At 36.6% G+C, this 23,234-nt stretch overlaps 2 long non-coding RNA genes and 1 pseudogene across 2 annotated transcripts; 2 read left to right on the top strand and 1 right to left on the bottom strand.

Annotated features, from left to right (window-relative positions):
• Positions 1-3,770: 3,770 nt before the first annotated feature.
• LOC110876153 lies at positions 3,771-16,045 on the bottom strand (annotated as a pseudogene).
• A 3,072-nt stretch (positions 16,046-19,117) lies between these two features.
• On the top strand, positions 19,118-19,793 carry LOC110874559. The gene is made up of 3 exons (XR_002556050.2): positions 19,118-19,239; positions 19,329-19,390; positions 19,671-19,793. It is a non-coding gene; the product is annotated as an uncharacterized LOC110874559 (long non-coding RNA).
• Positions 19,794-19,972: 179 nt separating this feature from the next.
• Positions 19,973-21,013, top strand: LOC110874560. Its single transcript, XR_002556051.2, has 3 exons — positions 19,973-20,017; positions 20,300-20,410; positions 20,526-21,013. It is a non-coding gene; the product is annotated as an uncharacterized LOC110874560 (long non-coding RNA).
• The last annotated feature ends 2,221 nt before the right edge of the window (positions 21,014-23,234 follow it).

The following is a 23,234-nucleotide window of genomic DNA, read 5'->3' as shown; positions in this document are numbered from 1 at the left end:
CCTGCAAAGTGGTGTCAAAACTAGAGACCAAATCAACCGAGCTCTTACATGTTTTTATTCTTCTGTTGCTCATTTGAAAGAAGAATTCTCATTAAAGTGTTTTATTTCACAGATCGAGCCCAGAACTTATAAAGAGGCGTTGACTGAAGATAGATGGGTGAATGCGATGCAGGAAGAGCTGCTACAGTTTGAAAAGCTGGGTGTTTGGAGACTAGTTGATTTGCCACAGAATCAAAAGTTAATCAAAACAAAGTGGGTATTCAAGTGCAAAAGGGATGACAGAGGAGTCGTGGTGAGAAACAAAGCACGATTAGTGGTACAAGGCTTTAGTCAGCAAGAAGGCATCGACTACGACGAAGTTTACGCGCCTGTTGCTAGACTCGAGGCGATTCGGATCTTCCTGGCATTTGCATCATGGAAAGACTTTAAAGTGTACCAGCTGGACGTCAAATCTGCCTTCCTTTACGGCAAAATCAAAGAAGAAGTGTATGTGGGACAACCGCCGGGGTTCACAGATCCACAACACAAAAACAAGGTCTATCTGCTGGACAAGGCCATCTACGGACTTCACCAGGCCCCGAGAGCTTGGTATGAGACGCTTTCCCAATATCTGTTGGCCAACGGGTTCACCAGAGGGACAGTAGATAGCACGTTGTTCACAAAGGAAGTAGCAGGCCATTTGTTGATCATGCAGATTTACGTTGATGATATCATTTTCGGTTCCACCAACGACGATCTGTGTAAGGAGTTTGAGAAAGTGATGAAGAAAAAGTTTGAGATGAGTTTGATGGGGGAGATGAAGTTCTTCCTCGGGCTGCAGGTAGAGCAGATGCTCGATGGAATCTTCATTCACCAAACGAAATACGTGAAGGACGTGCTTGACAAGTTTGATATGACTGAATGCAGTCCTACAGCAACCCCCCTTGCACAGAATCATGGGATTTGTCCTGATGAAAGTGTAGTGAAAGTGGACGAGACACTGTACCAGTCAATCATTGGATCTCTGATGTATCTCACTGCTTCTCGACCGGACATCATGTACCCGACATGTCTCTATGCCAGATATCAGTCGAGCCCGAAACAGTCACACCTGACCATTGTCAAACGTATTTTACGGTATTTGAAAGGCTGCCCAAGCATTGGCTTGTGGTATCCTCGCTCGGGTGACTTCTCCCAATCAGGTTTCGCTGATTCTGACTTTGGAAGCTGCAAGCAGAATGCAAAGTCCACCACTGTTGGGTGTCAGTTCTTCGGAACTCGACTCGTTACCTGGCAGTGCAAGAAACAAACCGCAGTGGCGCTTTCTACGTGTGAGGCAGAATACGTTTCAGCCTCCAGCTGTTGCTCAAAGATCCTTTGGATCCAACAACAAATGCACGACTTCGGTTTGCAATTCTTGGATACGCCGATTTATGTGGACAACGAAGCAGCTATAAACATCACTAAAAACCCGGTTCATCATTCTAAAACAAAACATATCGAAATCCGTCACCACTTCATCCGTGATTGTCACGAGAAGAAGTTAATCCGGATTGAGCACATACACACCGATGATCAGAAAGCTGATTTTTATACAAAACCCTTTGACAAAAAGAGATTTTATTATCTTCTAAAATTGAATGGGTTAAAAAATATGAGTTCTGGGAGGGTAGTAGAATGTGAAGCCGAGGAGGGCGGCGATCAGATGTGAACCATGTCGTGTTGTCAACTTTTAGTACAGTTTGTTTTCTGCTTTTCGATAAAAACAAAAACACAAAAATATGTTTTTCTTTTTAGGGGGAGAAATTCGCAGAAAAATACAAAAACATGATAAAATACAAAAATCCAAAAACATTAGAAAACTTGAAAAGGAGTTTGTGTATAATAGGGGAAATGATTGTACATCAGCTAGACAGACACAGTACGCTAAAGAAATGTAATGTTTAAAATGCATTAAGCAGTCTCGCTAAAGATGTGCCAATAGGTTTTTACAAAATTAGTAGATTTGTTTGGGATATAAACCTAAAATTTACTTGCTTTTACCTGGGGAACACCTCCAGGATATATGGGTAACCCCCGAAATCTCGTTTGAAAGATCCCTTATTATGAGATACTAGGTCTTTATGCTTAGTGATATCTGGGGTATTATCCCGGGACTTCTGTTGTATGGAAATACTGACCTAGTCCCCGGATACTTTGACCTCCTTAACTCCGGATTCCTGATCTGACTTCTGTTTGACTGACACGGTACTGACAAACTCTGACTTCTCGAGTTCTGAGTCTACCTCTTTTAGCTTTCCCATGAGAGCTTTGTCAGCGATATCTTTTAATGTCTCTCCAGTCAACTCTTTTGTCACGTCTATCATTTCCTCGACTGCTTCTTTCTTTTCTTCGTATCTTGGACACGATCCAGTCGTCGGTTCTTCGAAATATCCTACAAAAGATTCAAATACTTTAGGAGGCATTATTGATTTCATAGAACTTGCCAATACCTCCTGTTCTGACTGGTAATAGTAAACTTCTGCAACGATTTCTTCAATATCAACCACATTCTCAACAGGAACATCTTCAACAACCATTTCTGGCTCAGTCACCATCTCCAGTACTTCAACTATTTCTGCCATCATGGCCTGCCCATCGCTTCCAGGGATGTATTTATCCCAGGTAAAACCTTCAGCTACTCTTTCATCATCTTGATTCACGATAAGAGCCTTCTCCGGTTTGTTTTCGATTTGCGGCCTCTGAACAGCAGTTTGTTGGTTAGGCCAATGATAGATCGCCTGCCTGTAATAATCGTTTGTGAATGGTTCTGATGGTTGTTCACTTCACGGTTCGGGCATTCTCTCTTGAAATGTCCACGTTCCTTACACTTGAAGCAGGTAACTTTTGATTTGTCGAACCCTAGCTTCTGATCAGGACCTGAGAGACTGTTTCTGCCTGTGATCTCCATAAAGCGTTATGCCCTTCTAACCAAACTTGCCATGCACCATTTTATATCAATCAATTCAAGCTCTTCCGGGTCGATCTGGTCGTAATCTTCTTTAGTCATATCCGGATTACCGATCCTACCCGCCACTAAACCTTCATACGCCTCTAAAACGGAAGCAAGTAAGGCAATGTGTTGTTTTGCGGCTCTTTCAGTAATTTCATTTCCGTTCTTAATATTAACCGCGATGTTGCATTGCACCCCAGAAACATAAGCCTGATTATTGGAACTTGTAGGGCTTTGAGGTGAGGACTGCTCCTGAGCTTTGAAGTTTGGATCATAGTTCACAAACGGTGAGGACTTGTTTGATTGTGGAGTGTTTGTAGAAGCACTTGAATTTGTATCAGCAGTAAAACCCGTTTGTATCTTCGGACTCTGATTTGTTGTAACAGGAGTGCTTCCTTTGTAGTAAAGAGATACGTCTTGTTGTACATTTGCTGAATTCATCTTCCTTATATTCAACAACTCCAATTCATGAGCCTCTATCTTCTCGATAAATGAACTGAGATTCAAATTCATGAAATCCGAGTTATTCTTCAGCATCATTAAGTATGTGCCCCATTCATCATAAGGTAATGCGTCAGATAACTTGTCGATCCATTCCTCGTTTGCCTTTGTAATCTCCAATCTTTTCATCTCTACCACAAGATGGCAATAACGTTCAATCAACTGCTTCGTTGTTTCACCCTTCACCCCGGTGAAGATGTCAAACTCTTTCTTGATTAGGGCTTTCTTGCTTTTGATCATAGAAACGCTGCCTTGGAACTTCACCTTTAATGCTTGCCACATCGATTGCGAGTTGTCATCATGTTGTAACAGCCCCAAGAATATCTTCTTTTATGGCCTGTTGGAGAATACTGACCATCTTCTTCTCAGCCTTAAAATCAATCTGTTCAGTCTCAGTTAAACTTCCAACGCCTTTCGCTAAGCCTAATCTATCAACAGGTGGAACATATTTTTTCTCTATCTTCATCCAACACTCAAAATGGTTGGCTTGGACCCAATTCTTGAATCGACCCGACCATCCGGCATACTCGTCTAAGTTCATAAGCTTTGGCGGTTTCTGCATTGTTCCTAGTTCATTCTCCATGTTGACATTTTGAACTATGCTTGCCGGATTTTGTGTTGCCGTCATGCCGCTACCCGCGAAAAGGTTATAAAAATCTTGATTTTCCATTTTAGGTGTCAATTACCGAAAAATTTTTAACTTTTTGAAAAACAGGTTACTTTTGCCGAAAAAATTTCTACACAGACTGAATTCCCAACACGATATCACGAACGAAACGGACTTAAACCCTCAAACCATGATTTTACTCTTAAAATGAATTTTCAGGCGGAATCACAGTTTTAGTTATGAGCGAAATCAGAAAATAACACTCGAGCGAAATCAGATTTTAAAAACTTTGGAGCGAAATCAGAAAATAACACTCGAGCGAAATCAGATTTTGAAAACTTTGGAGCGAAATCAGCAGGTAATTCCGAGCGGAATCACCTCTGGAGCGGAATCACCGATTAACCTCGAGCGGAATCACAAAATACGAGCGAAATCACTGATTCCGCTTCAACTCCTCGAGCGGAATTAGAACTTTAGGCACTAAACACTTGATTTCGAGCAGAATCTCAAAAATCTACTTTCGAGCGGAATCAGGTTCTAAGCCATTTTTAACCAGTTTTAAGCCGTATTTTATGCTGAAACTCTCAAGGGTTTGTTAATTGTCAATTTTACACAATATGTCCAAAGTTCAGTCCATTTTATCCGTGGCAATGTCCAGAAACTCAAAAAATGTAGTAAAAAAGCTTTGATTCTGGTATTCTAGCTCATAACTGGCTCTGATACCAATTGTAGGATCGTTATTGACGATCGAATGAGTCAATCAGAGCATGAACACCACTGTTTATGCAGCGGAAATACACAAACAACTTGAATCAAAGAGAATGGAGTAGAAATAGAATGCAGATCACTTTAAACACGTTTTCTCATTAATACTTCTCAGAAAAATTCGGCAGCAGTTCGGCTACACATTCGACATTCGGTTACAAAATGAGAAAACAACTGAACTATATATACGGGAGCTGATTCCGCTCCTAATGACATTGTGTCATTTCGGGCGGAATCACTATCTTGTGATTTCGCTCCAAATGACATAATGTCATTTCGAGCGGAATCAAGACATAACATTACAAAACTTACAAACAGCCCCCTATACAATACAAAACTTACATATTTGACCCCTAGACCCTATACAAGCTTGACTAAGACTAAGACGTAGGCTTTAGACATTCGTGCACCAACAATCCTTCTAAGGTATCATCATCAAAACCAGAATCTAGTTCAAAGGCTTCAGGTGAGAAGTCTTCGAAAAAGAGATCGTGCTTCAAATGTCACACAAAGGGATATGTAGCTAGCTGCTGTCCTAACAAAAAGATTGAAGCATAAGTTAGTGAGAAACAAAGAGGGAAGTCACCGGAGAAGAAAGGTGATAAAAAGGAGAGAGAGTCAAACTCTCCAAAGAAATCTGCTCCTAAGCAACAAGTGGGTGTTGCTGGCGGTGGAGATAAGGCTGAAAAAGGAACTCCACAAGTTCCTCGTTTTCAGAGAAATCAACCAAGATTTCAGCCTGAATCTACATCAGGCAGATATGAGAGACCTAAAAGCAGTTCACCAAGAATGAACAACCAAAATTCAAATAATTTCAGAAGTCAGGGTCAATATCAAAATCGATACCAAAATAATGGTGGTCGAACTTTTTATAACAATGGCTTTAGAAATTACAATACTCAAGGTTCTTGGAATCAAAAACAAAATCAAAATTTCCAAAGGTCACATAGTCCAAACACATATAGGAACCCTCAGGACCAGAGACCTTATGGAAATCAGACCCCATTTCCATCAACAGGTCCAAGATCCAAGACTCCAGTTAGGAGTGATGGATATTGGATGGATGTTCCTGTAGTTGATGAATATGGACGACCCAAGACCATCAAGGCTTAGGTCCCCCACTCTAACTAATCTTTTGGTTGGTGTGTGCAGGAGCTGCTAAGGAGGATTATCAACTTATGGTATGTTGATAGTGGCTGCTCTAGGCACATGACGGGGGATGCGAGGTTGTTTTCTGAATTTGAAGATTATGATGGTGGACATGTGAATTTTGCTGGTGCTAAAGGTGGTAGGATTACTGGATGAGGAAAAGTGACGAATGGGAAGATCACTTTGGACAAAGTGAACTATGTTGAGTAGCTGAAACACAATCTGATGAGCGTGTCACAAGTCTGCGACAAGGGTCACTCGGTCCATTTTACAAATACTGAGGCTTTGGTGTTGAAACCGGGTTTGGTCATTCCGGATGAATGGATAGTGATGCGTGCACCAAGGAAAAATGACACTTATGTCATGGACATGGGTGCCAAAGATTCAACTGCTGCGGTGGCGTGTTTACTGTCAAAAGCATCTGAAGCTGAATCTATGTTGTGGCACAGACGCATGGCCCATATTCACTACCGCAAAATGAACTACATTATTAAAAATGAGCTAGTGAAAGGGGTTCCATTGCTGAGGTTTCAAGTGGAAGATAAATATCTTCCATGTCAAAAGGGAAAACAACACAAGAAACCTCATAAGTCTAAAAAAGTAAATTCCATTAATGCCACTTATGAATTACTTCACATGGATTTATTTGGTCCAGTGAATGTGAGGAGCATAGGTGGAAAGTACTACTGTCTTGTTGTCACTGATGATTACTCACGTTATTCATGGGTTTTCTTTTTAGGTACAAAAGATGAGACAGCGGAGATGCTGACAGATCTTTTTACAAAACTGGAAAACGTTCATGATGCAAGAATCAAGAGGATAAAGAGTGATAATGGCACGGAGTTCAAGAATCGGATTCTGGATCTCTATTGTCTTCGAAATGGAATTGAACATCAATATTCCGCTCCCTATATGCCTCAACAGAATGGAGTCGCTGAGAGGAAAAACATGACGTTGATTGAAGCCGCTAGGACTATGCTTTCAGATTCAAAACTACCAGTTCTTTTCTGGGGAGAAGCTGTGAATACAGCTTGCTACGTCCTAAACAAAGTTTTAATCGTTAAACGTTCTAACAAAACTTGTCATGAGTTGATGTTTAACGAAAAACCAAACTTAACAGGCTTTGAACCATTTGGATTACCCTGCACCATTGTGCGAAACAAAGATAAACAGAAGTTCGGTGAGGTGGCTGACGATGGCTACTTTCTAGGCTACGTGCCTGGCACACCGAATAAAAGGGTTTTAAAACTAAAAACTGGTAAAATTGAGGTTGTTTTTAATGTGGAAATTACTTCCTACAAACCTCAACAATCAACGAGTGGTCCTGCTATATTATATGATTATGAAAGTGTTTTTAAATCATTTAATACTCCTGAGGTTTCTGATGCAGATGATTCTCAGTTGATTCAAACAGTGATTGGTGAAGACGATGAAGGCGAGTTCATGCCTAGATCGAATGTTGACATGTCAGATGCTCCGGAAACTTCCCAATGTGCTGCTGATCCTGATTCAAGCGATAGTGAAACTGAACCAATCAGGGGGAGGATTTCATTAATCCGTTTGCAAATCAGAATATTCAGGGGGAGGTTGCATCAAACTTGGGTGATAATCTAGAAGTCGATGCTGTTGCTACTACACGAGCAAATAGAGATCATCCAGTTGACATGATACTTGTAGATCCTACTGCAGGTGTTCGGACTAGAAGAAGCATTGCAGCGAACTCTGGGTTATTTGTTTCGATTGAGAAGACTGGGATAGTGAATGAGTGCTTGTATAGTTGCTTTATTTACCAAGAGGAACCGAAGAACATTCATATGGCTCTTAAAGACAATTCATGGGTTGAAGCTATGCAAGAGGAATTGGCCCAGTTTGTAAAGTTGAAGGTTTGGGAGTTAGTGGACCTTCCTAAAGGTGAGAGAGAGATTGGCACTAAATGGGTATTTAGGTGCAAGAAGGATGAAAGAGGGATTGTCACGCGCAACAAGGCTCGGTTAGTCATCAAAGGTTTCAATCAGCAAGAAGGGATTGATTACAATGAAGTGTTTGCACCAGTGGCAAGGTTGGAGGCAATTCGTTTGTTTCTGGCTTTTGCTTCGTTCAAGGGCTTTAAAGTTTACCAACTAGACGTGAAGAGTGCATTTCTTTACGGGAAAGTCCAAGAAGTGGTGTATGTCTCACAACCAGATGGGTTCGTTGATCCAGACTATCCAGATCGAGTGTACAAACTTGATAAGGCTTTGTATGGGTTACATCAAGCTCCCAGGGCGTGGTACGAGACACTGTCTACAGATCTGCTCAAGAATGGTTTTGAAAGAGGTCAGATTGACAATACACTATTTATCAAGAGAAAGAAAGAAGATTTTCTGCTGGTACAGGTATACGTGGATGACATCATCTTTGGGTCATCTGATGAGAACATGTGTAAGGAATTTGAGCAGGTGATGAAGAGCAAGTTTGAAATGAGCGCTATGGGTGACTTGTCTTACAATCTGGGATTACAAGTTGAACAGAAGGAGGATGGGATGTTTATTCATCAAACAAAGTATGTGTATGACATTTTGAGTTGGTTCAAAATGAATGATTGCTCTACTTTCAACACACCCATTTGCGAAAACCACAATCTTGGCCCAGATCATGAAAGTACTGAAGATGCTGATCCTACTCAATACAGGGCGATGATTGGTTCTCTAATGTACTTGACTGCTTCAAGACCTGACATCATGTTTGCCGTATGCTTGTGTGCCAGATATCAGGCGAATCCGAAAGAGTCGCATATGAAAGCAGTGAAGCGTATTCTTCGTTACTTGAAGGGGAAACCTAAACTTGGGTTGTGGTATCCAGCTGATAGTGATTTGAGGTTCGTTGCTTACACTGATTCAGACTTTGGAGGATGCAAATCAAACAGAAAGTCTACAACAGGTGGTTGTCAGTTCTTAGGAGGCAGGATCGTGTCTTGGCAATGCAAGAAGCAATCTCGTGTGTCTACCTCTACGTGTAAAGCTGAATATATTGCTGCGGGTAGCTGTTGCTCTCAGGTTCTCTGGATTCAACAGCAGATGCGCGATTACGGTTTGGATTTCACTCGTACTCCTATTATGATAGATAATAATGCCACTATATCAATCACAAACAATCCCGTAAAGCACAGTAGAACTTAACATATTGACATACGTCATCACTTTATACGGGATTGTGCTGAAAAAAGACTAATTGAATTACATCGAGTCGACACAGAAGATAACCTTGCTGATCTTTACACAAAAGCTTTTGATAGAGCTCGCTTTGAACACTTAGACGAACTCAACGGGATGAGGAATCCTGAATAACTAGTTTTTCATAAGAATTTTGCAAATAGTTTACTACTTTCTTAAAAATCAAAAAATACAAAAACATTGAAAAATAAAAAACATAAAAAATTGAAAATCAAAAATGAGTTATCACTGTGTGAAAAAGAAGAAATGATAGTACATCAGCAAGTTAGACTGTCACACTGAAATTGAACCTAAATTGCTTAAGTGTGATAGCAGCTTCATCATATGATGTACCAGTAGGCAAAAGCATGAAATAATCAACTTACCAAAGTGATATAAACCTAAATGCACTGAGTATGAGTGGGGAACACATCAGTGGTGTATGGTTTAATGACCTTAATTCTTGCGTTGATAGATTGCCAAAATCTGAAGTTTTGGGTCTTTATACTGTCATTTCATCTAGGGATATCAGGGGTGTCCTTCTGCTGCATCCAGATACATGCTGACCTAGACACACCCAGGATATCTTAAAAGAGCTAAAAGTGCCAAAACCCTAAAAATGAAGAAGCTCTCATAGAGAGTTATTCAAAAAGTGCAAAAAGCATAAATCGTACCAAAAATGGTATCTGTCTTAGCCCTCATTAGATATTTTGGTCTCTCTACTGTACGGATGTACTGACCTTTTCACCAATTTTCTAAACGTTGAAATACAAAACGGATGAATTCAGTATACTCACCTACTACGATGAATCTTTGTGCATACCTTGATCGCGGGGGTACATCCTGAAGTGGGACACACTAGTATATCAGAAATAATATTACCTTAACGTATCATACGGTAATGGTACTTGAAATGTTCATGCAGTTTGTTTAAGTGGACAAACATACTGGTAATCGTCTTGGACTGCTTTTCACGAAAAATTACATAAAGAATTACCTTATGGTGTGAAACAGTTTGATTGTGCTGATATGATCTTCTTACCGGTGATTCTCACAAAAATAGAGTGTTTATTGCTTTTCGTATTTATTTGCTTTCAGAAAATACAAAAATACAAAAATACAAAAATAGTGTCTTTTTCTGTTAAAATTCTTAATGTACGGAAAACTGTTATTCTTGGAGGAGTTGTTGCTGATAGGGGGAGACATTGTTAGAAAGTGGGTTCAAAATTTTCAATCATGCAGGTTATAAGGTGTTTGTTTAAAATTGTGCGTGTTGGTGTTGATTTGGAAAGTGCTTAATATGTTATACAGTTTAACTAATCTATTGAACAATAATAATTTGTTTAACTTATGTTGAAAAAATCTTATGGTTTCTCGAGATGTCTGTCTTATAGTATACAGATTGAAGTAGTATGTTGCTGAGAAGTTGCTGTGAAGATGAGAGTTTGCTTGGATGCATGGTAGAACCTCCTTTCTACATTGCAGACAAAGTTGAAGAGTCTGAAGAATGCTATTCAAATGCTGACCTGGAGTTTACTCAAGTGCTACTGTTTTGAAGATTTGGTGATTGGATGCATCAGCTTAGGGGGAGTCTGTTGCTGACAGAAGCTGTTAAAGCTGAAGCTATCCAAAGACCAAAAGACTTGGAGATTCTGAAGACTGAAGTGACCTTTGCGAGCTATTGTCAAGGGGGAGTTTGTTGGTGCATATTTGTGACAACAGCTTAGATTTGGTCTTTAGATATCTTGTAATTAGTTAAACGATAAACAGTTAGCGAGTTTAGCTTTGTAATAGTTAATTAAGAGTGATTGGGCCAAACCAAACCCACATATGGGGGAGGGTTTGCGAAATGGGCCTTGCCCAAGTCCTAGCCCATATGCAAAACTTTGTCCTATATAAACAAAGCTTAGCATTAGGGTTTAGGTTAATCTTCTAATCACCTTAATCATCTTGGAGAGAATTCGTGAAAGACAAAGGCTTGAACGAATTGGGAGATCTAGATTGATTGTAATCGTTTGAAGATAATCAATAAAGATCGTTTTTATTGGAAATTCTGTTTCTACACTTTTCTGTGAAATCTGATCTAGGGGATTCCGCACTCTAGGTTAGATCGACGATTCTGTTACGATCCTCACAGATTAGGGGACCTACAATAGTTAATGTGTTTTAAAGATGATATGAGTATTTTTATATATACTAGGCTTAAGTTTAAAATAACGTGTTTTGACGTATAATTAACACTTTAAACTAAACTATATAACTTACTCATCGTAACAGACTTTTGCAGGTAAGTTAGATTGTTTGCAGGTATGTGGTTCAAGTCGGTGATACTCTTGGCTAGCGGATAGGATTACTTATGATTGTGGTGTAAGGCCTTCATATGTTTTGATATTTATTAACAAATTGAATTTTTTAACAACTAGTACTATTTTTAGTAGGGCTGTTCATGAGCCGAGCCGAGCCGAGCCAGGCCAAGCTCGGGCTCGGCTCGATTATAAACCGAGCTGGCTCAGCTTGGCTCGGATTTGAAAGCGAGCTGAAAATCTAAGCTCGGGCTCGGCTTGGTTTGGCTCGATTTTATAAAAAAAAAAAAAAAACTAATATATACCTCTTAAAATTTAATAGCCTAAAATATTATTCAAAATTTAAAAGAATATATTCAAAATAAGTTCAACCTAATACAATTCAAACCAAAATCAAGTTTAACAACGCAAAATAAGTTTTAATTTCAATAGAATACAATATTAGTTCATTAGTATGGTAATCAATCTTCAAATATGCCATAAATATCAAATTACAAACCTATATACATGTAAATAATAATCAGTTTTTTTTTTAATATATTATAATGTATATAAAATTAAAACTTATTATAAGTAAAATAATTCGAGCTAAACCGAGCCGAGCTACAAAGCGAGCCGAACCGAGCCAGCTCGGCTCGTTACGAGCCGAGCCGAGCTAGGCTCACTTTCTAACCGAGCCGAGCCGGCTCGGCTCAGTTTTAAACCGAGCCAAATCGAGCGAGTTTTTCCGAGCTAAATCCGAGCGAGCTCCGAGCCGCGAGCTTTTTGAACAGCCCTAATTTTTAGTTGAATTTTTATTGCGTGTTTAAGAGAACTACTATTTTTTAAACAGTACACTGTGATGTGATTCGACTATAGGTTACTCGGTTTTAAGGTCCTTACAATTCATGATATTTGCTTAGTGTGATGTTGAAGGACAATACTATATTAGTAGTAATATTCCCCCTTATTTAATATTTATGCTGATGAAACACTTGATAACGGTGATCGATTGAAGCTCAAAATAACATGAAGATCAAGTTACTAATTAAGCGGAGAAGAACAACTTTCTCTTAAAGTTGATATGATAGAAGAAAATTCCTACCAATGGTAACTTAATACTAACGAAAAACTGAAAAACATGAAGATCAAGTTACTATTATGGTAACTTGCTACCGATGCAGAACACATTAAATAAAGAAATTACTTCCACATAGAATAACAAGCAAAATCAAAGTAAGATTAAGATAAAAGTTTGGAGATGATTTTTTTTTCTTGTTTATGTCTTTGTAATTGTTTTAAAGATTTTTTAGAGAATCTTAGCTATATTTAGTTTAGGAATCGCTTATATAACGAATCATTGAATATAATAATAAACTTTGTAGTATGCAATATTCTTAAAGTAATTAGCTGAATTTGAGATTACACAATTGTTTTGAAGAAAAACCAAACTAATCAAGTGATTAGTTCGTAGTTAGTGACTCGACAAAATAAGGTTAATCTTCTTCTGAACTCGATGAACAGCTATGTCAATCCTGCAAAACAATCAACACACCGTGAAGCTCGTTACAAGGAGGGGAATAGAGGGATTCTTCTTGTAACCACCTTCTGGCGTGAGAATAAGAACTTGTTCTGAGGATAAAAGTATGTGTATTAAGTGAGAGAGCAAGAGAGTGATCCTTAAACCTGGAGGTGAAGTTCTCTATTTATAGCAAAGGTGATTTGTGAAGGAGATGGGTTGATGGACCTTGGGCCTGAGGTTGACAACAAGGAATATCCATTATGTCTCCTCTGCCACGACCATTAGTGATTCCAGCGAGAGGGTAATTGGCGCATGTTAAATGGATCCACGTGTCCTGACAACTGTCCTTGTTGTCTAGTCTGTCATCAGCATTTAAGTGGAGAGCATGGAGCAGTGGTCGGTGTAAGCTGATTGGTGCCACGTATGTCTCATTGTGTACTTCTTGTCTGCTGCACGATTGCTCATCGTGTAGCACGATCAGATACAGCCTGTTGAGCGCCTATTTGCCCACTTTCCTGTCACCCGTGCTTTCTCTACTGTCCGTTGTTGCCTTGCGCTTCTTGTCACTGCGTGCAAACCGGGGCAAGCTCGTGTAGTCGGCGTAAGTTTAAGGAAGCTAGGTCTTTTGTCAAAGGAACTAAGTGTTAGAAATGGTTCTCTCTTGGTCCTGACCTCGCGCGCGGCTGGGGGCACACCCTTGTAGTCGGCACGAGATCGAGGAAGCCAAGGCTTTGGTTTACTTTGGGTATGGTATTGCGCGCGACATGAGGTTAACTCATTTGATTGGCACAGGATTTAAGACCATACCCCTTCATCTTTGTTTTTGTGTCTTAAGCTTTCAACCAAATATTCAATGATTAATCCATTCAATTGACTTCCACTTTTAATCAAAACAAAGTTTTATTCTTGATTAATTGAACATAGTTTTAATAATTTACGATCCAGTGTTAGATGGTCCCCTTATAATCAGTGAGTTAATATCCAGGATTAAGGAAAGTAAGTCAAAAGCCATTCTATGTAAAGTAGGTTTTGGAAAAGATTTTAACTAATTGAATTGTGAATTTATTCACTCGATTATCATCAATATGAATTTCCCCTGTGGTGCACATGGATTATGGGTACTCTTAAGTTGACTAGGACTTCGGTCTTGGTCAATGGCTCACCCACTAAAGAGTTTTGGATAAAGTGGATTATTTGACAAAGTGATCCACTTTCTCCCGATATTTTTTTAATGTCTATGGAAGCTTTACGCATAGTTATGAAAAAAAAAAACCTTGAACATTGGCCTCTTTAATGGGATTAATCTCCATATTTTTGGCCCGACTATTTCACGTATATTTTATGCAGATGTCGACATTTATCTTTAATATGAGTATCATATCGCAATTCTCTTTTTTATTTATAAAAGTGACTTTTTGAAAATTTACAAAAAGATGTTTTGTAATTGTGCTAGTTATGTAGTTGGAATGTGCTAGTATAAAAATGTATTGTGTTGATTTTAAATCTATACTTGTGTTCTTATTTTGTTGTGTAATTCTTATGTATTGCTATTTTTTTTCCTTTTGTGTTGTTACTGGGAGCTTATTTGGAAATAAACTTGTTTTCTACTAGTTATGTAATAGTATGTGCTATTTACAAAATTAAAACAAAAACATGAAATTGTGTTAGCATGTAACAATATGTGTTGTTTAAAATGCTAACAAAAATATGAAATTGTGTTAGTTATGTAATAGTATGTTTTGTTTCCGAAATTAAAAAAAAAAGCATGAAATTATGCTAGTTATGTAACAACATGTGTGTGTTGTTTACAAAATAAAAAATAAATATGAGATTGTGCTTATGCTAGTTATGTAGTAGCATGTGCTCTTTTTATATTTAAAAAATAGTAAATTACGTTTTTGGCCCCTGTAGTTATATCAGTTTTACTATATTGGCTCAAAATAAGATTTTTTTAACAGATTTGCCCTCATGGTCCCTATAACTAACATTTTTGGCCCCTAAATCTAACCAAACCCCAACTCAGGTTAATTTATTGGTCACATGTTTAGCACATGATGTCTAATTTGGTCATTTTACCTCCCTCTATAAATAAAACCCTAAACCCTGTTTTTTCACTTCATCTTCTTCAATAAATACTCTCTCCACCATTGCTAAACTTAATAACGCACACGATGCGTTCTGTTTCGACACTTCTGTGCCAGTTTTCAACACATAAATTAAAGATTTCACTGCACCAGCACCAGCAATTAACGGTTTATTATCATCTAACAAAGATAAATTCAATAACGCAGTGACAACGTGTTCTTGAGTGCAAGGATCAACACACCGAAGCAGCGGAATCAACGCGGGTACGGCACCCGATTCACCGATTAACGCTCGATTATTCGCTCGGTTTTTCGCTAGCAACCGAATTTTGGCAGCTGCTGATCTCTTGACAGCAATCAAACTCGAACTTAGACTATCCACACAGATCTTAACCGTGGGTTGTAAATCTTCAGGTGAAATGTTTTCAATGATCTCAGTAGAGAAATTCTCGCGCTGGAGAAACCCTAAGCAGGGCTCCGGCTCCTGTAAATTCTTTCGATCAGTTTCAGTCAAATTCTTCACCTCCTCTGATGTTGAAGCCAGACGCTGTAGCTCTCCAGATATGTCACTACTATAGGCGGAGAAATCACTGAACACTTGCGAGAGTCCGTAATATCCATCGGATTACGTCACAGAAGAGGATGAGTTGGATAACTTAGCAGTGGCAAGCTGTTGCAAAAGCGTGTCTATGAAGGAATCAGTGACGTTTTCTAATTCGACAGAGGGTGGGAGGGTTTGTTCCTGTTCTGCAGAGGCGGCTAAGGAGGAACAGCTGTTGTTTGTGTATCCTGAGTGCGAGAAACTGGAACGCACGGTACGCATTGAACGACCAAGATGTTTCTGGAAGCTGGATGGAGAAGAAGCAGCTGAGGATGGAGGAGGAGTGTAGTAGGGTCGGGTTATTTGAAACCGACCCGGACTAGAAGAGTCGGATTGTTGAAGAGAAACCATTTGAAGAATGATTCAGGATGAAATGGGCATAATTGAATTTAATTTAATTTATGATGAAGAAACTATGAGTGAGAGAGATGAATATATTAATTTTGATTTTCATGGGGTGGTGGTGGAGAAGAAAATGATTTATTGAAGAAGATGAAGAGGGGTTTAGGGTTTTATTTATAGAGGGAGGTAAAATGACCAAATTAGACATCATGTGCTAAACATGTGACCAATAAATTAACCTGAGTTGGGGTTTGGTTAGATTTATGGGCCAAAAAGGTTAGTTATAGGGACCATGAGGGCAAATCTGTTAAAAAATCTTATTTTGGGCCAATATAGTAAAACTGATATAACCACAGGGGCCAAAAAAGTAATTTACACTTTAAAAACATGAAATTATGCTAGTTATGTAATAGCATATGTTGTTCACAAAATCTATATATGATAAAAAGGAAAGGAAATGAACAGTGATTTAATATTATTAAATTAAAATTAGAAATAGAATTATTTAAAATTAACAGTGATTTGTTATTAAATTAAAATTAGATGGTATCGGGTATAGGTATTAGTCTCAAATTTATCAAACTAGTGTATTTTCGGTACCGGTTCTGCACAGGTATTCACCGGTTTTTACCTTCAAATACTGGTGCTGTACCAGTACCGATCGGTACCGAACCGTACCATAGTAGGTATATTCGGTACCGGTACCCACTTTTGGGGATTTCGGTAATGGTATTTTCGATACCGGTTGGTACCGAGCTCATCAAATCCTGTAGCAACGCAGCAATGCAAGTAATTGCACAGTTTAGATTACTTTTCATACACACAGTAAGTAAACTGTATTTCGTTTGAATGAGGTTTTATATACACAACAACTTATTTTGCTTTCTTTTTTGTCTTTTTCTGTAATAAATGAATTGTAGCATGTAAAATTAACTTGGATATTTAGAATATTGATGAGCAAATCGTATCAAATCCTGTAAACGAACCGGTATCATATCGGTATCAAATTTACTATACCAAATCATTTTCGGTACCCATTTGGTACCCACCTTTTGGCGTTTTCAAAATCGTTACTTTCGGTTCGACACCGGTCTAGCACCATACCTGTATTTATTGATTTTTACCTTCAAATAACATACCGTATTGTACCAAGCATTTTCGGTGCCGGTACCTAATTTCGATGATTTTCCGGATCGGTACTTTCGCTGCCGTTACCGGTACCGAGCTCGTTAAAAAAAAAATTGACATTGTTAAATTTACAAATTATAAATGAATGAAACTAGGGATTTCCATAATCCTTGTATATTGTGAAAGACAAATATACCCTTATTGATTCTTTATAAATTATCCATGTGTTATTAATTCTTATAGTTTTTAGATTTAATTTAGTTTGTATCAATCCTACTCCACCTTTCATAAGCGTTAATATTAAATTGCAACTAAGATTTTTTTATATGTATTTCATTTCGATCATTTAACTTTAAATCTACTTATAAAAATTTTACAAACTTATAACACAATGATATTGAGTGATTTTAAAGGACTATAATTTTTTTTCAATATTCATTACTATAATCTTATTCTATTAAGCAGTAAATGCATTAAAATGATATAAACAAATATACTACAGTCAACTTCATAATACTTTTACTATATACATCAAAGGTTTGTGCATATATCACTTTTTTATTAATATATGTTAAATACAAGCAAAGTGTTGTCCCGTCAAATGTATATAGGGCAGTAATTTGAAGGATATGACATTTCACACGTTGTATGTAAAGTCACTTCTCATTTCTTTCTTCCTGCCCTTTTTTAGTAAGGACACTATGCACCTATATTAATACATTTTTTATTCCACTGCACGTATCATATGCTCAATAAAATAATAATTTTAACCGTATTAATTCATGATTAAATCAAGAACTTTTTTGTACTTTCTTTCATTTCAATAATAATTGTATTCAATATTTGACGTTTGGTAGTAAAAAGTTTTTTTTTGAAAGGAGGTAGTAAAAAGTTATCTATATATATTCTAAAGTTTAGTTATATGTTCTATTTTAAAACCAAAATTTATGGTTGTTTTAAATGCACTAGCCTATAAAAATCCTATTAATTGCATTTAATTTACTTTACTTAATAATCTATATCTATAATATATTAAAAAGAAGAAGTGATGTACCAAATTGTAATTTTACTATTTTTACAAGTTGTGAAGCATTACGTACAAGGATGTGTAAGCCATTTCATCCAAAATTTTAAGACACTAAAAGGGTAATTGGGGGATTTCAGACTCCTATATCGGCGATTGAATGCATCTGTTTCTAATCGATTCAATTCCTTCAACCCTGCTTCAATTCATGCTCAATTAATACATATAGAGAGAGAATCAGGCATAGATCGCCAGAAAGAGAATGGGGGGAATGAGAACAGGCAAGCAGAGGAAGGGACTTTGATGGTTATTCAATTGAATGTCAGTAATTGTGAAACCCTTTATCATCCAAACGCACAAAAGACAAGACCAAAGCACATCTTCATCATCATCTTCTACTTCCAAATTCCCAAATCTTCCATCTAGGGTTCCGATTGAGACTTACAGAGGTATGTTTTTGGATTTGATTATGTTCGGTAATGATGATAATCGAATGAGACTAATCTATACCTGTGTTTTGAAGCTGTAATCGGTGTTTAAGTATACCGTATGGTGGATGTGAATCGCCCCTTCGTTCAATTCTAACATCGTCTGCAACGAATGCTTTATGTATATTTGCTCTCTCCCCAACCAATGATATATTAAGCTGATTACGAATCCATTGTTTTTGCAGGGACATAGGGTTCTTCGGCTTACCATGTCCAATAAAGGGTTTTGTTTTCTTTTTTTGTTTACATCCACTTATTATTAGTCCATTAATATTGGTTTTCCATTTCGATTTATAAGAAATCAACGTTTATCTATGTTTTGCAGGTTGGTATACAAGATTGTTCCAGTAAAGGTTTTGTTATTAGGAGGTGTTATCTGATCCTTTTTAGTTTCCTGAAATACCCACGTTAAAATGATTATGCCTTTTTATCTGGTTGAACCTAATACTTTTTTGATTTGAAATTCAAAACTACAAGAGGTTGTGATGATTGAACACTATTTGAATCGAAATTGGGTTAATACTTAAGTAGTAAGCTCATTTACACAGGCTAGCCAACTCGAGCTCTATAACTGAAGCTTGGGCGTGAGTACTGATTCTTTTTTTTTATGTGTAAAGATATATTAACTTTTTGTACTTCTTACGGTTCTGATTCTTTTTTTGTGTGCTTATAGTGTGTGTATAAGCCTTTGGAATGTCACCCAATGGTTCCGCAGTTACAACCTTACACTTTGGCGTGAGTACTGATTCTTCCTGTTTAATAATTCTTTGTCCGGCCTTTTATTACTTGAGCTTTAATGCGAGTTTCTTTTATGGGAAAAATCACTTTGGAAATCTACATCTCTCATATTCACATATGGCTAAGGTATGTAAGCTGGCACCTTAGTGATGCTTATATATCTTAAAAAGTTTTACCTACAAATCTTGAGTAATTATCGTATTTGTTGTTTTGCAAGGCAAGTTATTGGTTAGCAGATCAAGAGTGCCAAATGATCTTTTCACGTTTATGTTTGTAGAAACCAGAAGACTTTTTGGCCAGAAAAGAGTGCTCGGATATACGTACGTGTTCAGGGCGCACAACTTAAAAAACACATTGATGCAACTTTGGGTAGTGGATATTTGACGGAAGTTGTTTGCCGACCTCCTGGAGAAGATCTTAACGAATGGCTGGCAATTAATGGTAACGATCTTCAATGATTTATCATGTAAATTAGCATATGATTACTAATTTTTGTAATTACTGTTTTGTTCATATTTTGTTATCTGCAGTTGTTGATTTTTTTTAATCAAGTGAACATCCTTTATGGTACTCTTGCTGAGTTCCGCACATAATCGACATGGCCAACATGACAGCCAGAACAAAGTAACTTACTTGCTTAAAGACTCTTCACCAGTAACTTGCTTAAATTAACCTATTCTGACCCGAACCTGTTTTGACCCGTTCTATTTTTATTTATCCTTTATTGAAATACAATTATATGTTTTAAAGCATTAAGCATATAAACTGCCATGTATTCTCACACAAACTTTATAAATTTTGTGATATGTTTATAAAAAATGTTTTATTACATAATATTATATGTTACTAAGCACTATTAGTTTGGATATTGTTTGTAAAATTTTTATTTTTGACTTTTTGCTATAGATGAGGTTCAAAGGATGGTATGTGGGTTTAACGATGGAAGAATTTGGAACTTGTGTTGGGCATTCATCATTTGGAAGCAGATGCCGTGATTTCTGATTACCAAGAATAAATGTAATGTGATGTATGCTATTGAAAAACTTTTGAAAATTGAGGGCATGAAGATCTCTTTCTGGGCAGCTGTTTGCTATTAGCCATGATCAATAGTTAACCATTCCTAATGTTACAGGTATAGTTTATTAAAAAGGCGATTGAAGATATGGCTGCCAGAAGTTTGGGATACTTACTAGAATTGCTAATGCCAGAGGCATCCCAAGTTGAGCCCAACTTAAAAATCAACTGAGTTTACAATGGCAGTTTTCAAACGTGTTTAGTAACATGCCAAAACAAGTCATTTTGGTACGGGTCAAAATTGGCTGGGTAAGGTTGCCGTAAACAGTTTTTTGCACAAGCTTAGCCTACAATTGATTTAGATGTCAAAATTGGTTCAAAAAGTGATATTTTATTATTTTGTTTTTGAACATCCAGGCATACACCATTGAGCAGACAGATTCGTAGATTTTTTTTAATTAATACTTTCTGCACAAGCTTAGCCTATGATCAAGCATTTGACTTTGACCTCATCAAGTATATAGAGATATGCATGACCTCACCCATAAAGTTGATGTTCATATCCAGTAGTTGAACTATTTTTATATGCATCAACTTTTTTATATTATATATGGTTATATACTGTCACTTTAAATAAATGGAAATGTTATTGATTCAAATTATGCATGCTTACAAGTGTTGGTGATTTTAGTGTAATTAATTTATGAAAGGTGTGGTCCGTGTGGGCTACGTGCTTGAAGTGGGTTCAAAGGGGAAACGCACAGGGCCCAAGGGACAAAAGTTTATAGTAGGAAGCATGAACTAATAATCGCTAGAAATTATTCTCTTAGTATTAACCGGTGATGTTAGTAGTGACTACGACAAATAGTAACTTTGCCTAGCAACTTTAACTACCGTGATTACCCGAATTGATACTGTTCGAACATGGGTACCAAGGTTTGGTTTTTAATGGTTTTAATCCATGTAAAACCGGTGTTGATTGGTATATCGAATGCATGTATACCGAAACGAACCATTATAAACGATATCTGGTTTTGTTATGGAGTGCCCAAAATTCTTTGAATGGACAAATGCATTGCTTGCTAAATGAAAATCCATGTAGAAGCTATGCTGCAATGTCACAACACTTGAGTCAATGGGTGCCTTTTGGGTTATTATATCTCAACAATTATTACGTGGTTTTACTTTGTTTGATATAAATAAGTTGTTAACATGTTACTTACAACCCTTCCCCATGTACTGTTTAACCTGTTATAGCGTGGTCTCAAAAGGCAAAATAAAGACAATAACTATTATGTTAGTTACAACCCTTCCCCCTGTCGTTTCAGAAAAAACCAATAACTATTATGCATGTCGTGCATCGCACGGGTATTCCCCCTAGTATGTTCTAAAGTTAAATGTTACTTATTTATTAATTAAAAAATCGTACCAAGTATAAAAGAATTAAAGATTTAATCAGGTATTATCTTTTATTAGTCAAAAGATTTAAATCAAATAAAGTCCAAAGTTGTTCTAAACTTTTTACTGATATAAAATTATTTTTATAAATAATTAAAACATATTAATATTAAAAGAGCTTTCATAAAGTTAGTGACTTGAATTTTGCGTTTTAAATGTTATCTAGCCTTACAACTAACTATTTTGCTGGTGACTTGTATTTCTTGGAATAAACGCGGAATTTGTTAGCAAAATAACACTAGCACATTCAGGTCTTTGATAAAAATACAAATACGGATATGGTATTAGAAACATGAAAGTAGGATCAGTTTTGTAGGATCAGTTTTGTAATTCAAAAATGAGTTGTGACTTATGACGTATAGCTTGTTGTTCGTTTACCTGTCGTTTGTTTGTAATTTATTTTCTTGGCATCCTAATGAGAAAATAAAAGTGAAAAAAAGATAGTATACAAATGATAAGTATGTGATATCTATACTATATAATAAAAGAAACCAACTTTAGAACACATGTCATTCATTGGAGCCATCTATTTTTTAGTTTTCTCATCTTTATCTGCTACTTAATTATAGATAATTAATATTAATTAAAAGATAATTATAAAATTAAATTTAAACAATTCAGATAGGAGATAATATAATCTTTTGAAATATTTATTAGATTTCAAAATTATTTATCTTGACATTAACAAAATACGTACACTAAATATGAATTAATATAATGTAAAGAGTTAAATGTCATTTTAGTCCCTGTGGTTTGGGCTATTTTGTCAATTTAGTCCAAAAGTTTTATAATACACAGGATTTATAAAGATATAATAAGATATAACTTTTTATTTATTGGTATATAAAATTACATGTGCTCAACCCATACAATACATGAGCTTCTTAAAAATGTAACTTTTTTCATTATTAATATATAAAATAAAATTTACTTAACCCGTACAATACACAGAGTTCTTAAAGATATAACTTTTTAGTATTTAATATATAAAATTACATTTATTCAACCCATGTAATAAATGAGATTTTTAAAAATATATTTTTTATTACTTGGTATGTAAAATTACATTTATTCAACCTGTGTAATAAACGAGGTTTCAAAAATATATTTTTCTATTATTTGATATATAAAACTACATTTATTCAACCCGTGTATTACACGGGGTTCTAACCTAGTTTTAAAATATATGAGCTATATTTTGGCCTAAGGAAAAACTAACATTACTTTTCTTGAAAGAATTTGGATTATACGGTTTTTGAATTAGAAAATATTTTTGTCACCTTATTTTAAATCTATATATATTATCATAAATCTTAACTAAAAGTTATATAAAAAAACATGGAAGTAACTGTTACTCCTCACTTAACTT

The sequence above is a fragment of the Helianthus annuus genome, chromosome 1, assembly GCF_002127325.2.
Source record: "Helianthus annuus cultivar XRQ/B chromosome 1, HanXRQr2.0-SUNRISE, whole genome shotgun sequence".
Lineage (NCBI taxonomy): Eukaryota > Viridiplantae > Streptophyta > Magnoliopsida > Asterales > Asteraceae > Helianthus > Helianthus annuus.
The sequence above is the reverse complement of the archived record's forward strand: the minus strand, read 5'-3'. Positions and strand labels throughout refer to the sequence as shown.